Source organism: Mustela nivalis, assembly GCF_964662115.1.
Source record: "Mustela nivalis genome assembly, chromosome: 14".
Lineage (NCBI taxonomy): Eukaryota > Metazoa > Chordata > Mammalia > Carnivora > Mustelidae > Mustela > Mustela nivalis.
Window position 1 is genome coordinate 89,579,403 of NC_139033.1, and position 15,877 is coordinate 89,595,279.

General features: G+C 37.7%; 1 protein-coding gene across 6 annotated transcripts in view; it reads left to right on the plus strand.

Annotated features, from left to right (window-relative positions):
- Positions 1-15,877, plus strand: part of TTC28 (tetratricopeptide repeat domain 28) — a 645,085-nt gene that overhangs the window by 236,217 nt on the left and 392,991 nt on the right. Inside the window, exon 1 of one of the 6 annotated variants that reach the window (XM_082697973.1) lies at positions 3,649-3,924. The exons of the other annotated variants lie outside the window; for them this stretch is intronic. The gene's annotated coding sequence lies outside the window, so the exon portion shown is untranslated. Of the gene's footprint in view, positions 1-3,648; positions 3,925-15,877 lie in introns of those variants that run through there. 6 annotated transcript variants of the gene reach the window in all.

The following is a 15,877-nucleotide window of genomic DNA, read 5'->3' on the forward strand; positions in this document are numbered from 1 at the left end:
TTATTACAGTGATTTTCAAAAGTAAACTAATTTATTTTAATTTAATTTAGTTCATTTACTTGAGAGAGAGAGCATGAGAAGGGAGAGGGTCAGAGGGAGAAGCAGACTCCCTGCTGATCAGGGAGCCTGATGCAGGACTCAATCCCGGGACTCTAGGATCATGACCTGAGCCCAAGGCAGTCGCTTAACCAACTGAGTCATCCAGGCACCCCAAAGCAAACTAATTTTAAAAGGGTTCAGCACATTTTGATTTCATTTATTATTTCCATGTTATCATATCATAGTTTGATTTCTTTTTAATACTTCTAGAAGATAAGTATGCATTTCCTGTGTATTCACTTACAATTAGATTAGTTTTCGCAGTTGGATTCTTAATAAAATGAGTGCTACCTTGAGTCTGTCTTTTCGCTCCTTCCTTCCTTCCTTTCTTCCTTCCTTCCTTTCACCTTGTGGCATGATGTTTTCCCTTTTAAATATACTTTAATATACAGACCTTTTGAATGTATTATACCCATATTATTTTTTTCCTTTTTTTTTTTTTTTTAATTAGGAAAGCAGTTCCCAAAGTATTTTTCACTAGATTTGCTGAGGAGGAGAAAACCCAACGGTAAATAAATTTGGAAGAAGTGTACACACTGTTTTCCTTTTAGAGATTCATTTGGCATTTTGTGAATGTTCTGAGAAGTCCAGCAATTAAAAAAGAAAGAAAGGAAGGCAGGAGAGACTTCTTCACCTTATTTAACAAAAATCTTTCCTAAATATGACCTCTTGTTTTCATAACATAAGAACATAAGTATTTTGGGAGTTTGTTTTTAAAAAAAATTATATATTTAAAAATTTATTGACATATAGTTGACATACAATGTAATACTAGTTTCAGGTAGGACATAATGACTGGACAATTCTATACATTACTCTGGGCTCACTACAGTAAGTGTAGTTATCATCTGTCACCATACAGTGTTATTATAATATTATTAACTATGTTTCTTATGTTGTACTTTTCATCTCTGGGACTTATGTATTTTATAACTGGAACTTTGCACTCCTAATCCTCTTCCCCTATTTCACCCGTACCCCCTGGTCCCTGATAGCCACCAATTTGTTTTCTGTATTCAAATCTTTTTTAAGTTTTATTTTTTTAATTTAAAAATTTATTAAAAAATTTTTAAAGTAGAGTTGACACACATAATGTTACATTAGTTTCAGGTGTACAACATAGTGTTTTGACAAGTTTATACATTATGCTGTGCTCACAAGTATAGCTATCATCTGTCATGCTATTACATTATCATTGACTATATTCTTTATGCTGTGAATTTTATTCCTGTGATTATTTATTTCACAAGTAGAAGCCTGTATCTCCCACTTCCCCCTCCCCCCACTCTGGTAACCATTAGTTTGTTCTATGTATAAGTCTGATTCTGTTTTTTGTTTATTCATTTGTTTTGTTATTTAGATTCCATATATGAATGAAATCACATGGTATTTGTCTTTCTCTGTCTGACTTATTTCACTTAGCATAATACCTTCTAGGTCCATCCATGTTGTTGCAAATGGCACACTCTCATTCTCTTTTATGGCTGCATAATATTCCATTGTGTATACATATACACATATTCCTTATTCACTTGTCTATTAGTGGACAGTTAGGTAGTTTCTGATTGTTGACTGTTGTAAATAATGCTGCAATAAACATAGGGGTGCATGTGTTTTTTCAAATTAGTGTTTTCATTTTCTTTGGGTAAAGATTGTAGATTATTGGATTATATGATAATTCTATTTTTAATTTTTTGAGGAGCTTCCATGCTGATTTCTACAGTGGCTGTACCAATTTGCATCCCCACCAAAGGGTTCCTTTTCCTCCATGTTCTTGCCAACGCTTGTTACTTCTTGTCTTTTTGATTTTAGCCATTCTGACAGGTATAAGGTGATACCTCATTGTATTTTTGATTTGCATTTTCCTGATGATTATTGATGTTAAGCATCTTTTCATGTGTTTTTTTTGCCAACTGTATGTCTTCTTCTTTTTTTTTTTTTAAGATTTTATTTATTGATTTGTCAGAGAGAGCGAGCGAAAGTGAGCACAGGCAGACAGAGTGGCAGGCAGAGTCAGAGGGAGAAGCAGGCTCCCTGCAGAGCAAGGATCCTGATATGGGACTCGATCCCAGGACGCTGGGATCATGACCTGAGCCGAAGGCAGCTGCTTAACCAACTGAGCCACCCAGGCGTCCCCAACTGTATGTCTTCTTTGGAAAAATGTCTATTCAGGTCCTCTGCCCATTTTTTAATCTGATTATTTTTTTGGTGTTGAGTTATATAAGTTCTTTATGTATTTTGGATATTAACCCCTTGTCAGATACATATTTGTAAATATCTTCTCCCATTCCATGGGTAGCATTATTGTTCTGTTAACAGTTTTCCTTTGCTGTGCAAAAGCTTTTTATTTTGATGTAGTCCCAATAGTTTAATTTTGCATTTCCCTCGCCTTAGGAGACATGTCTAGAAATCTATTCCAATGACCAGTGTAGAGAAATTACTTCCTGTGTTCTCTTCTAGGATTTTAATGGTTTTAGGTCCCACATTTAGGTCTTTATTCTATTTGAGTTTATTTTTGTTTATGGTGTTAGAAAGTGGTCCAGTTTCATTCTTTTGTATGTAGCTGTCTAGTTTTCCCAGCATTATTTATTAAAGAGACTGTCTCGGGAATTGCTTTGTTTCTTAATATATCTTTGTTTTTGGGTTAGATGAAAGAATTAATACACATAACCAATATGGAAATATTTTTTTCTTATGGGCTGAACTTAATTAGAAGGAAATAACAAGAAAAAAGGCAAAAGAAAGAATAAAATGAGAAGGCTATAGAAATATAGGGATGTAATAGAAAAATATTGGTAGCAGCAGAAAGGTTAAAAAATTCTTGTAAAGGCTGCAAACTGTTATTAAAATGTGACATAGTGAAATCCATTTATCAGGTTCCTGGATTTAACATTTCCCTAGAGATAAGAAAATATTGCTAAGTGCCAAAGTATTTTTCTCACATTTAATTTTTACAGTACTTAAAACATTTTCCTACTTTTTTTCCTGAAAAATATTATGAGGCTTTCACTTTGTTATTAAAGGACTAAAAATTTTTAACCATGTAAAGTTAGATAAGAGAGCTGCTTTGTTCCCTTAGTAAATTTCACAACTGGGAAAACATTTTCTCCTTCCTGATTTTTTAAGGGTAGGTAAGTTTGAGGTGGTATGGAAAGAATCTCTTAAGTTTGATGCTGCCTGTGATGGTGTGAACTGTGGTAATTAAGTCTCCAGTAAAGCTATGAATTGTTCAGTTGTTTGGTTACTTTTTTGTTTGTTTTTGATGGAGTGCTTTTATTCTTTTTTTTTAAATGTATTTATTTATTTGACACACAGAGAAAGATGGCACAAGTAGGCAGAGCAGCAGGCAGAGAGAGAAGGGGAAACAGGCTCCCCACTGAGCAGAGAGCACAATGTGGGGCTTGATCCCAGGACCCTGAGATCATGACCTGAGCCGAAGGCAGAGGCTTAACCCACTGAGCCACCCAGGTGCCCCTGGAGTGTTTGTATTCTTTTTGAGCTCTCCTCGATGAAAGGGCATTTCTGAACTTGATTAGGGGGAGATCAGGAGGAGGGCCTTTGAGTCTGTCTACTCTTGCCGAATAGCTTAGATAAGAACAGGAACTGAGCAGGTGGAGCATGCTCTAAGTCTTGTCAAAATATTCTAGTTAGCTCTTGCTTGGTGCAGAACTCAGTGGTCCCCTTCCATCACAGCAGCCTTAGGAATCAGAAAGACACCTGGGAAATTGTAGAGACCCTTTGGGGTTAGAATGTGACTGTTTTAGATTAGAGATTCCTGGGGACAGCCAACTAACTGCATGAAGATGGATTCAGAAAACTGACTGTGTAAGTAAGACTTTATATTTAATTATATTAGTTAATAATGGTTTTTGCTTAGGTTTTTTTTTTTTTTTAAGACTTTATTTATTTGACAGACAGAGATCTCAAGTACGTGGAGAGACAGGCAGAGAGAGAGAGAGAGAGAGGAGGAAGTGGGCTTCCCGCTGAGCAGAGAGCCTAATGTGGGGCTTGATCCAAGGACCCTGGGATCATGACCTGAGCTGAAGGCAGAGGCTTTAACCCACTGAGCCACCCAGATGCCCCAGTTTTTTTTTTTTTTTAAACTTTGGTATTTGAAGTCTTGTTGGAAACGACCTCAGCTGTACTGAAGAGAACAAAAGGAAGATTTTGCTGTTGTTTTCCTCTATTCCCCCTAGGTTAGTTCATTCATTGAGCAAATATTTACTAAGTGCTTACTGAATTCTGATGAGGGAAGCAACACACCTATTGGTGCCAGTGAGATGGTGACAGTCACTATCCAAGTGACAAACTGACTAACCCCAGGCCAAGTGAAACTTTACTGGAAACAGCTCTGACACAAACACAGGAAATACTACTGGGCTCTGTTAGCGAGGAAAATTTTCCCTTACTCTGTCTCCATAGTACCCCATTCCATTTCAGTTTTATCAAATTGAACTCCTCAGGGCCTCTCACACCCTCTTCTCTCTGAGGCTCTCTGAGATCCACCAAGCTGAATTAATTCTTTCTTTCACTGCCCTGTTTTAAATCCTTATTAGGGCAGTTACTGGGGTTTGATCAGTTGATCAGTGAATTGATTGATAAGTTCATTTGTTCAGCGTATGTTTGTTAAACATAATGAATCAGTCATTCAACATATCAGAAGAAGGGGGCTGATGAGTAAGACTCTATCTCTGTCTTCAGTGAGCTAATTGTGCATTGCTTATTGCTTGTCTATACCGCTAACTCCTACTACATCTTAAACCCATAAAGAGCAGTGATGGTTCTTATTCCTCTTCTCCTGGGTGCCCAGCACAGCACCTGACTATAACAAGGCATTCAGCAAGTGCCTTTGAATATATTGAATTTGTTTTTGTTTCTGTCACAAAGAACTGAAGATGCATGGATATTGCTCCATTATAGTTGAAATTTGTATAATAGGCTTATATTGGAGGAAACCAGACAGCTTATATTAAGTGACACATCCAGCTGTATTTAGTAAGTCTGTAACAGATGAGTTCATATTTGATACTTTTATGTTAATTTACAAGCCACTGAACTATTGTGACTTACTTTAGCTTATTTTAAATAAACTGAAAAACTGAAGAAATATGTATTTGAAATATAATTTGTAGTAGAAACGAAGGGTTGGATCTTTGTTTATCCTGCACAATGATTTAGTAAGCAATAGAGTCAGATGTCAAAAGGCTTTTAGGTCACTGGATGAGTAGAGTTGTGGTTTATTATTTACCTTTTGCCTACCACAAATGTTCTTCTAATCCAAGAACCCAGAGTAAATGTTTGCTGAGAGTCTCTGCAATGCCTAAACAATGAAATATTCACATGCTTTAGTGGTAGCAAAATTGAATGGCAAACAGCTGCCAGCAGCCATTCCTAACTGATCAAATCCAGGAGGTTTGTGAAAGGGGAACATATGGATAGGAGCTAACTGGAAATTAGCAAAGATCTAAATGTTTGACTAAATGTGGTTATAGTTTGGTATGGTAAAGCCCAGAGGTGAGAAATGACCTCGTATCAAAGCCAAGTGGTGGGAAAGAGCTTTACTGGAAACAGCTATGGCACAAACACAGAATTAGGTATGAGATGCTTTTTCCTGGGACTACATTCAAAGGAAGTTGTTATTAGACTTACACTATGGCCTGAATAAGGATATAATACTTCAAAATGACTTAAAAAGGCAAAATTTCTGCCAGGGTGTAGTTGGGAAGCATATATTACTATCTAATTATAATACAGTGTTCTCAGTATTTTTTTTTAAAGATTTTTATTTATTTATTTGACAGAGAGAGAGAGAGAGAGATCACAAGTAGGCAGACCAGCAGGCAGAGAGAGAGGGGGAAGCAGACTCCCTGCTGAGCAGAGAGCTCGATATGGGGCTCGATCCCAGGACCCTGAGATCATGATCTGAGCTGAAGGCAGAGGCTTAACCCACTGACCCACCCAGGTGCCCCCTGTTCTAAGTATTTTAATGAAAGTATATACTACAAATATGGGACCACTGAGAATGGAATTTATTTATTTATTTTTTTAAGATTTTATTTATTTATTTGACAGAGATCACCAGTAGACAGAGAGGAGAGGAAGCAGGCTCCCTGTGGAACAGAGAGCTCGATGCGGGGCTCAATCCCAGGACCCTGAGGTCATGACCTGAGCTGAAGGCAGAGGCTTTAACCCACTGAGCCACCCAGGTGCCCCTGAATGGAATCTTGAGGGAAATAGAGGTTTCCCACCTTTGCAGAAGGTTTTGTTTCAGACAGAAAAACCTATGCAACATTATAGGCAGAAACAGGAAGGTGTGAAACACTAGAACACATTTGTTTAATACTTGTTTGTTTATTGTGGGAGTGTAAAACATGATGGGTGTAACTAGTAAGAGCCTAATTTCCTGTATTCCTTGATATAAATAGTACTAAAATATGATAATCAGGAAAATGTATTTCTTTCGGTCTTAGTCATATTTTCTTACTTTTTTTTCTCTCTTTTGAGAGAGTGTGCACATGCAGTGGGGGAGGGGCAGAGAGAGAGGGAGAGAATCTTAAGCAGATGCCATACTGAGTGCAGAGCTGAACACCAGGCTCAGTCTCACGACCCCGAGATCATGACTTGCACTGAAATCAAGAGTTGGACACTTAACCCACAGAGCCACCCAGGTGCCCCTTAGTCATATTTTCTAAAGTTTAATGCAGCATCTGTTAAATGAATGCAAGAACAACCTTTCATTGCATCTTTTCATATGCAGTTATTTTATTAGGTATTTTTCCAACTTATTTCATAAGGTTACTTTTACATGAGTTAAATATACCAAAGAGCCTGGCATTTCCAGATGTAACATTCAACATCCAAGTTTAAATTGCTCTAGTGATCCCAAAGAGTGATAATCTGTGATCTTGATAAAGCACACAGTGGACCATGTGTCACCTGTGAGTTGCTTAAGTTCATAGGAGAGCGGAACTGGCTACCCAGCAACCTCATGTTAACCTCTTTACAATAAACATTTGCATTACTGCTAGTGTCCCCTGCCTCCTCCCTGCTATGCAGTGTCCTCCATCCTCCTCTTCCTTACAATGCCTGTGTGCTATCCAGTGGCCATCATCAGCACTTGGAAGCCTTGCTCTGGTTTTGCACAGACAGATGAGGTTAATGTTGTTCCTATAATGATGGACCTTAATGGACTTCAGAGTTTATTTGCATGGCAGAATTTATTTTAATTGCCTCATAAATTCTTTTAGTCCAGTATTTATAGAACCATTGAGGGTCTGAAAAGGGTTATCTAAAATTTTCAGTCATATCTTGTGAATTTTGCAGGGGATTTGGAATGATTCAGAGGTCTTTAGGAATATCAGGGATCTGTAGCAGTTTCAAGTTTTTGACTGTTAATCTAGAATCTTTTTTATCTCAGATACATGGTATGTAATAGCTATATTTTATTCATAAAAAAAAAAAAAACTGACCTGTGCTTTTGGTATTTTGAGTGAAGACTGGAAATGAGCAAATGATAATACAAGTAAGTAATTTGAATTCTCCATCGATAGAAGTTGTTAATGTTAACAATATATTTAAAAATATATATATAATTGATTTTAAAATAAAAATTAGACTTTTAGTATTTATGAAATAAGGGCTTCCTGAGTTTTAAAATGCTTTCAAGCCTCTTATAGAGGCAAGGATAAAACTTATTTAATGTTATTGAATGGCAAAAGGTATGGACTAAGAATTTAGAGATATATGAGATTTTAAATTACATATGAAAAAAATGTGTTCGTCATGTTGAATTACATGGTTCCAAAAGCAGCTTTTGACCATTAACCTCTGAATCCCTCTGAATCATAAGGATGTATGTTTGCCCATTTGTATATAACCCTCCTTCCCCTGCTTACTGCTCATCAAAGCCATTTATCAGAAAAGGCATTCAGATTTAAAGCGAGAGGAAGACCACTTCCTTTTCATGTTCTTGAGCTCTACATTATTATTATTTTTGCATTGAATATAACATTTGGTGCTTTATGGACTTATCAGAGATACTTCTATTCATTTACTCCTCTCCTTTCCTCTTTAAAAATTCCAATGATTATTTTTTTTTTAAAGATTTTATTAATTTATTTGACAGACAGAGATCACAAGTAGGCAGAGAGGCAGAGAGGCAGGCAGAGAGAGAGAGAGAGGAGGAAGCAGGCTCCCTGCTGAGCAGAGAGCCCGATGCGGGGCTTGATCCCCTGACCTGGGATCATGACCCGAACCGAAGGCAGAGGCTTAACGCACTGAGCCACCCAGCCGCCCCTCCAATGATTATTTTTAAGAGAAATACAAGTGAAGATCATAATATCCCCAATGAATCTGTTTAAAGATTATATATTAGGGGCACCTGGGTGGCTCAGTGGGTTAAGCCTCTGCCTTCAGCTCAGGTCATGATCCCAGGGTCCTGGGATCGAGCCCCGCATTGGGCTCTCTACTCTGCAGGGAGCCTGCTTCCTCCTCTCTCTCTGCCTGCCTCTCTGCCTACTTGTGATCTCTGTCAGATAAATAAAGAAAAAAAAATCTTTAAAGATTATACATTAGACCACATTTCTTGCTTTTTTTTCCCCCTTGACTATGTACTTATTATAGCTCTTCCTGATTTGCAATAGCAACCATAGGCATTTTGTTAAATGCCTTAAACAACTATATAATTTCATCAGTTCTTGTGTAAATGATATTTCTTCTTTAAGTAGATAATTAGCCATAACTTGATAAATATTGCTAATATATATGGAAAAAATATTCCAATCTCATTAGTCATCAGAGAGATATTATGTACCTCTTTTGGACTCCTATTTCTTTTGATGATGTGCTTCTTTGTAATTTTTTTTTTTAAGAAATCATTAAATTACCCTGTAAAATGGAACCAAAACAATTCTTTTTTTTTAATGTATTTCTTTTTAAATTAACGTGTAATGTATTATTTGTTTCAGGGGTACAGGTCTGTGAATCATAAGGCTTACACACTTCACAGCATTAATCATAGCACATACCCTCCCCAATGTCCATTACCCAACCACTCTCTCCATACCTCCCCCCCCCCCCCGGCAACCCTCAGTTTATTTTCTAAGATTAAGAGTCTCTTATGGTTTATCTCCCTCCTGATCCCTCTTTAATTTTTTTCCTTCCCTACCCCTCAACCCCCCCCACTTTACCTCTCTGCTTCCTCATATCAGGGAGATCATATGATAATTGTCTTTCTCCGATTGACTTATTTCGCTCTGCACAATACCCTCTAGTTCCATCCATGCCATTGCAAATGGCAAGATTTCTTTTCTTTTGATGGCTGCATAGTATTCCATTGTATATATACACCACATCTTCTTTATCCATTCATCTGTTGATGGACAAGCAAAGCTTTATTTCGCACCAAGCATCGAGAATCAAACCGATTGTTCAGGGCGAGAGGGCGAACAATCTTACAGAGAGGGCGACCCCTCCCAGCCTCACAGACTAACTTTTATAGAGCAAAGGCCATGTGGTTGAGCCTGGCCATACATGGTGGCCAGTTGAATTACAATTCACCCCATGATGGCTATTTGAACTAGCCTGTCACCTTGGTCAGAATTGGTGCCCAAAAGGCAGGACCCACACTCCTTGGTAGCTAGGGAGACAGTATACGTGCTTTACTGATCAGATGTCTCCACTTGGCCCAACTCATCCCTGCATTTGGGCTCTGTTAGCCGGCACTGGTCCACCGTATTCTACTGGTTTCCAGGACTTGCTTTTAAGTAAGTTTCCCTGGGGGGGGGGGGTCAGTTTAAGTTTTACTGCATAAACAACAAAATCACTGTTTAACCAACCGGATGGAATCACTCTGGCTAAATAGGCCCTTACAATACTTTCCTCTCACAACTGCCTTTGCTGTGTCCCACAGGTTTTGAACAGTTGTGTTTTCATTATCATTTGTTTCCATGAATTTTTTCAAATCTTCTTTAATTTCCTGGCTGACCCATTGTTTCTTTAGTAGGATGCTGTATAGCCTCCATGTATTTGGGTACTTTCCAACTTTTCTCTTGTGATTTAGTTGTAGCTTCAGAGCATTGTGGTCTGAAAATATGCAGGGAATGATCCCAGCCTTTTGATATCAGTTAAGACCTGATTCGTGACCCAGGATGTGATCTATTCTGGAGAATCTATGTGCACTAGAGAAGAATGTGTATTCTGTTGCTTTGGGATGGAATGTTCTGAATATATCTGTGATGTCCATCTGGTCCAGTGTGTAATCTCAGGCCTTTATTTCCTTGTTTATCTTTCACTTGGATGATCTGTCCATTTCGGTGAGGAGGGTGTTAAAGTCCCCTACTATTATTGTATTATTGTTGATATGTTTCTTTGTTTTTATTAATTGGTTTACATAGTGGGCTGCTCCCACGTTATGGGCATAGATATTCAAAATTATTAAATCTTCTTGTTGGACAGACCCTTTGAGTATGATATAGTGTCCTTCCTCATCCCTTCTTATAGTCTTTGGCTTAAAATCTAATTTATCTGATTTAAGGATTGCCACCCTAGCTTTCTTTTGATTTCCATTAGCATGGTAAATTGTTTTCCACCCCCTCAATTTAGATTTGGAGGTGTCTTTAGATCTACAATGGCTTTTGTGTAGACAGCATATTGATGGGTTTTGGTTTTTTATGCATTCTGATACCCTGTGTCTTTTAATTGGGCATTTAATTGGGGCATTTAGCCCCAACTTTTCAATAAACTATTATTTTCAATAAACTATTTTTAGTTTTTAAACTTTTAAATAAACTATTATTTAGTTACCATTAATTACCATTAATATAGTGCCATTGTATTGCCTGTAAGGTGACTGTTACTGTATATTGTCTCTTTTTCTTTTACGGTCTACTACTTTTAGGCTCTCTTTTTGCTTAGAGGACCCCTTTCAATATTTTCTTCAGGGCTGTTTTGGTGTTTACAAATTCTTTTAGTTTTTGTTTTTCCTGGAAGCTTTTTATCTCTCTTTCTATTTTCAGTGATAGCCTAGCTAGAGATAGTATTCTTGGCTGCATGTTTTTCTCATTTAGTGCTCTGAATGTATCATGATCATGCCAGTTTTTTCTGGCCTGCCAGGTCTTTGTGGATAAATCTGCTGCCAATCTAATATTTTTACCATTGTATGTTACAGACTTCTTGTTTCAAGCTGCTTTCAGGATTTTCTCTTTGTCACTAAGACTTGTTAGTTTTACTATTAGATGATGGGGTGTGGACCCATTTTTATTGATTTTGAGGGTGGGTTCTCGGTGCCTCCTGGATTTTGATGTTTGTTCCCTTTGCCATATTAGGGAAATTCTCTACTATAATTCGCTCCAATATACCTTCTGCCCACCTTTCTCTTCTTTTTCTGGAATTCCAATTATTCTAATATTTTTTCATCTTATGGTATCACTTCTCTCTCGAATTCTCCCCTCATGGTCCAGTAGTTGTTTGTCTCTCTTTGCTCAGCTTCCTTATTCTCCATCATTTGGTCTTCTAGATCACTAATTCTCTCTTCTGCCTCATTTATCCTAGCAGTAAGAGCCTCCATTTTTGGTTGCACCTCATTAATAGCTTTTTAAATTTTAGCTTGGTTAGATTTTAGTTCTTTTTTTTTTTTCTTTTTTCTCCAGAAAGGGCTTTTATTTCTCCAGAAAGGGTTTCTCTAATATCTTCCATGCCTTTTCTGAGCCCATGTAGCACCTTGAGAATCGTCATTCTGAACTCTAGATCTGACATATTACCAATGTTTGTATTGATTAAGTCCCTAGCCTTTGGTACTGCCTCTTGTTCTTTTTTTGTGGTAAGTTTTTCTGTCTTGTCATTTTATCCAGATAAGAATATATGAACAAGAGAACAAAATACTAAAGGGGTGGCCAAGATCCCAGAAAAAATGTATGCTAACCAAATCAGAAGAGATACCAAATCGGGGTGAGAACAAAGGGGGTAGAAAGAAATTTTTAAAAAATTTAAAATAAAATTTAAAAAGATATGTATCTTTTTAAGTTTTATGTGTGTGTGTATATATATATTAGACTGGTGAATAGAATGAGCCACCCACTTGATTTTGGGTGTATTTTGGTCTCTTAGAAGAAACTACATACTATATTCAAAAATAAGGGTAAACATGATGAGGGGATGGAATATGACTATAACGATGAAAGTTTAAAAAAAATTCTAAAAAAGGAATTGATAAGATATGTTGGGTGGAAAAAGAAAGAAAAAAAAAGTGGAGAGAATTTGTTCAGGCTGGAGACTAGACCAAAGCCCTGTAATAGATTTAGGGTATATTTTGATCTATTAGAAGAAATTATATCCCAGAATTTTTTCTAAAGAAAAATCCCTGTATGTTTACAAAAAGTTAAGTTAGATACAATGAAGGATATATCTATAATAATGAAAGTTTAAAAAGATTTTTTTAAGAATGGTATTGTTAAGATAAACTAAAAAACATTAAAAGAGGAAAGAGAAGGAGCGCCTGGGTGGCTCAGTGGGTTAAGCCGCTGCCTTCCGCTCAGGTCATGATCCCAGGGTCCTGGGATCGAGCCCCGCATCGGGCTCTCTGCGCAGCAGGGAGCCTGCTTCCTCCTCTCTCTCTGCCTGCCTCTCTGCCTGCTTGTGATCTCTCTCTGTCAAATAAATAAATAAAATCTTAAAAAAAAAAAAAAAAGAGGAAAGAGGAAAAGTTAAAAAACATTAGAATAAGAAAATATAAAATTAAAAAAATTTAATTAACTTTGCAAGACTAGAGAATCATGGGGAGAAAGCCATGAATTTCATGCTTTGCTTTTCCCCTCCTCTGGAATTCCACTGTTTTCCTTGATCAGTGAACTTGGTCTTGGCTGGTTGTTCTTGTTGATCTTCTGGGGGAGGGGCCTGTTGTAGAGACTCTCAAATGTCTTTGCCTGAGGTGGAATTGTGCTGCCCTCGCCAGCGGCCAGGCTAAGTAATCTGGTTGGGTTCGCTCTTGGGAGCTTTTGTTCCCTGAATACTTTCCATAGAGCTCTAGAGGATGGGAATGAAAATGGTGGCCTCCCAAACTCTGGCCCAGAGGAGCCAAGAGCTTGGGGCCCCACTCCTCAATGCACGCTCAGAGAAAACCAGTCAATCACTCTTGTCTCCCTGGTCTCTGCCCGCACTCTGAGCTCACCCTGCCTATGACCGAGTGTTTATGTCTCTGGCACACATCCCTGTTTGGAGTCTTCAAACCCCCAGATTCCTGCTTGTGGGTCTTACCCAGTCTACCACTTGTGGGGATCCCTGCTCAAAGAGCAGTGGTCTGACTGTGCCATGGATCACAGTTTAAGGTAACCCCCAGCTGAAAGCTCACTCCTCAGCTCCGTCTCTATAGTCGGCTTCCCCGCTCTGATATCTGCAAGCTCTGCTACTCAGACAACCCCTATCCTTATGTGACCCCGCGGAACCTGAGACCACACTGTCCCCGCGAGGTCTCCACCCACGCTTAGCCTCTGGAGCAATGTCTGTCCATGGAGCAGACTTCCAAAAGTTTGGATTTTGTGCTCTGTTGCTCCACCACTTGCTGGGAGCCGGCCCCTTCTCCTGTGATCTATCTTCCCGTGGCTTCGGATTCACTTCTCTACATGTCCTACCTTTCAGAAAGTATTCAATTTTCTGTTTCTAGAATTGCTGCTCTTCTTCTCTTTGATCTCCTGCTGGGTTTGTAGGTGTTTGGAATGGTTTGATAATTATCTAGCTGAACTGCGACTGATGACATCTCAGTCTGCAACTCCTCCACCATCTTGACTCCTGAACCCCCAAAACAATTCATTTTAAAGGGTTTGCTATGATTTATATTTTCCTAGATTGGGACAAATCAATTTTCTAGGGCTGAAACTTTATTTAATTTTGAAGGACAAAGTGTCTTTTAAGATGTTTTTTGGATATGCACATAGAAGGAAGGAACAAAAGAGGATATGTCAAACTCTTTTTTATAGTTAGGTGATATAGGACAAAAGCAAGGAAGAAAGTAGAAAGAAGTACTTAAAAATACATGGGAACCGAATTAGAGGTCATATAGCATCTTTACAGATTGCTTGTCAGGTAAACCAGATACGTTGTGCCTTTTTGCTGTATGCTTTGTTGTTGGTTAATAATAACCAATATTAACCAATTGCTCTAGCCTCTGCAGGTTGCAACTCTGTAGAAGAATAAAGTCTTTCTTATGCCTTTTTAATGGTATGGAACTTTTTATTTGGTCAGTCATAAATATGTATAGTTGTGGGGTAAAATATGGCATTATGCATTTGAACATACATCAATTAATAATAAATGTAATAAAAAGAAGGAAAACCGGGATGCCTGGGTGGCTCAGTTGGTTGGACGACTGCCTTCAGCTCAGGTCATGATCCCGGAGACCTGGGATCGAGTCCCGCATCAGGCTCCTGGCTCCATGGGGAGTCTGCTTCTCCCTCTGACCTTCTCCTCGCTTATGCTCTCTCTCACTGTCTCTCTCTCTCAAATAAATAAATAAAATCTTTAAAAATTTTTTAAAAAAAGCAGGAAAACCTCTACTGTATTTTCTCAGCTAAAATTGTGTTTTAATGTTGTATTTATTGTTTTTTTGACTCTGAAAACAGGAGAGTTGGTTTCTTTCAACTGCTTGGGGAGAAAAAAGAGATAACCAGAAGGTCAGAGTAAAGCATGTGCTTTTTCTTTCAAATCTCTCCCTCTCTCTTTTTAAGATTTTATTTTTTTTTTAAAGTAATCTCTATACCCAATGTTGTGCTCCAACTTACAACCCCAAGAGCAGGAGTTGCATGCTCTACCAGGGGAGCCAGCCAGGTGCCCCTCTACTTTTAAGTGTGATTTTGGGAATTACAGAGCTGCAGAGAAGAGAAACTACCAGAAAAGTACTAAACTTTCACCTGGTTTTGTATTTAGTAATTTTGAATTGCTCTCAAAGTAGAAAAATAAAATTGGTGTTTCAAATAAATACACTTGAACTTTTGTATTCTACTCATGCCTTTTTAAAAATTAAAATCCTACTTATTTGTTAATAGTGAATTAAAAATAGATTTTTAATATGGAGGGAGAGAAATAAGCATGTTTATTACTCAAGATGAGCAGTTAGTCATCCAGCCAAAAGCTTTCATCTGTCTTCTTTTACAATTAAAACAAAATCTATTAGTTCTGTCAATCAGTAGTCATCTGGAGTGATGACAAGGGCTGTACAAACACCAGTAGCAGCTTCCAGAGAATCAAAGATGAAACTTTTCAGAATGAAGCTTACCTTATATGAAATAAATCAGCCTTTCATGATAAGCTGGGTAGCTTGAATGCTCAACTTCAATAAACCTGTAAATTAATATCCTGTAATATGGATTTGGGAACATTTTCCTTTTACTTAGTAATCATCTGGAGTTCTTTTCCTTGGAAATGCACTGAATCTCATTTTCATTTTAGAGCTGCTACTGAGAAAATAACATTCTCAGCTCTCTGGGTATTTATAATACTTGGAAGAAGTAAAGTAAAACAGAGAAAGTGTGCAATTTTATACTGAGAATGTGACTCAGATTTTATTTAAAGTGAAGTAAACAGATTTTTTGTTTTCTTGTTTTGTCATGGTCAGTTTGCTCATACTTGAGTGCTCAAGTTTAATCAGAATGCTGACATACCATTGTTTTCTTATTTAGAATGTTGCTTTGCTATTTACAACATCTTTTCAGTAAGAAAAACTTAAGTCAACTGCGTTTCTTAATAATGCTGTCAGACATAAGAAAAGACTTAAGATCTCTTCTGGTTT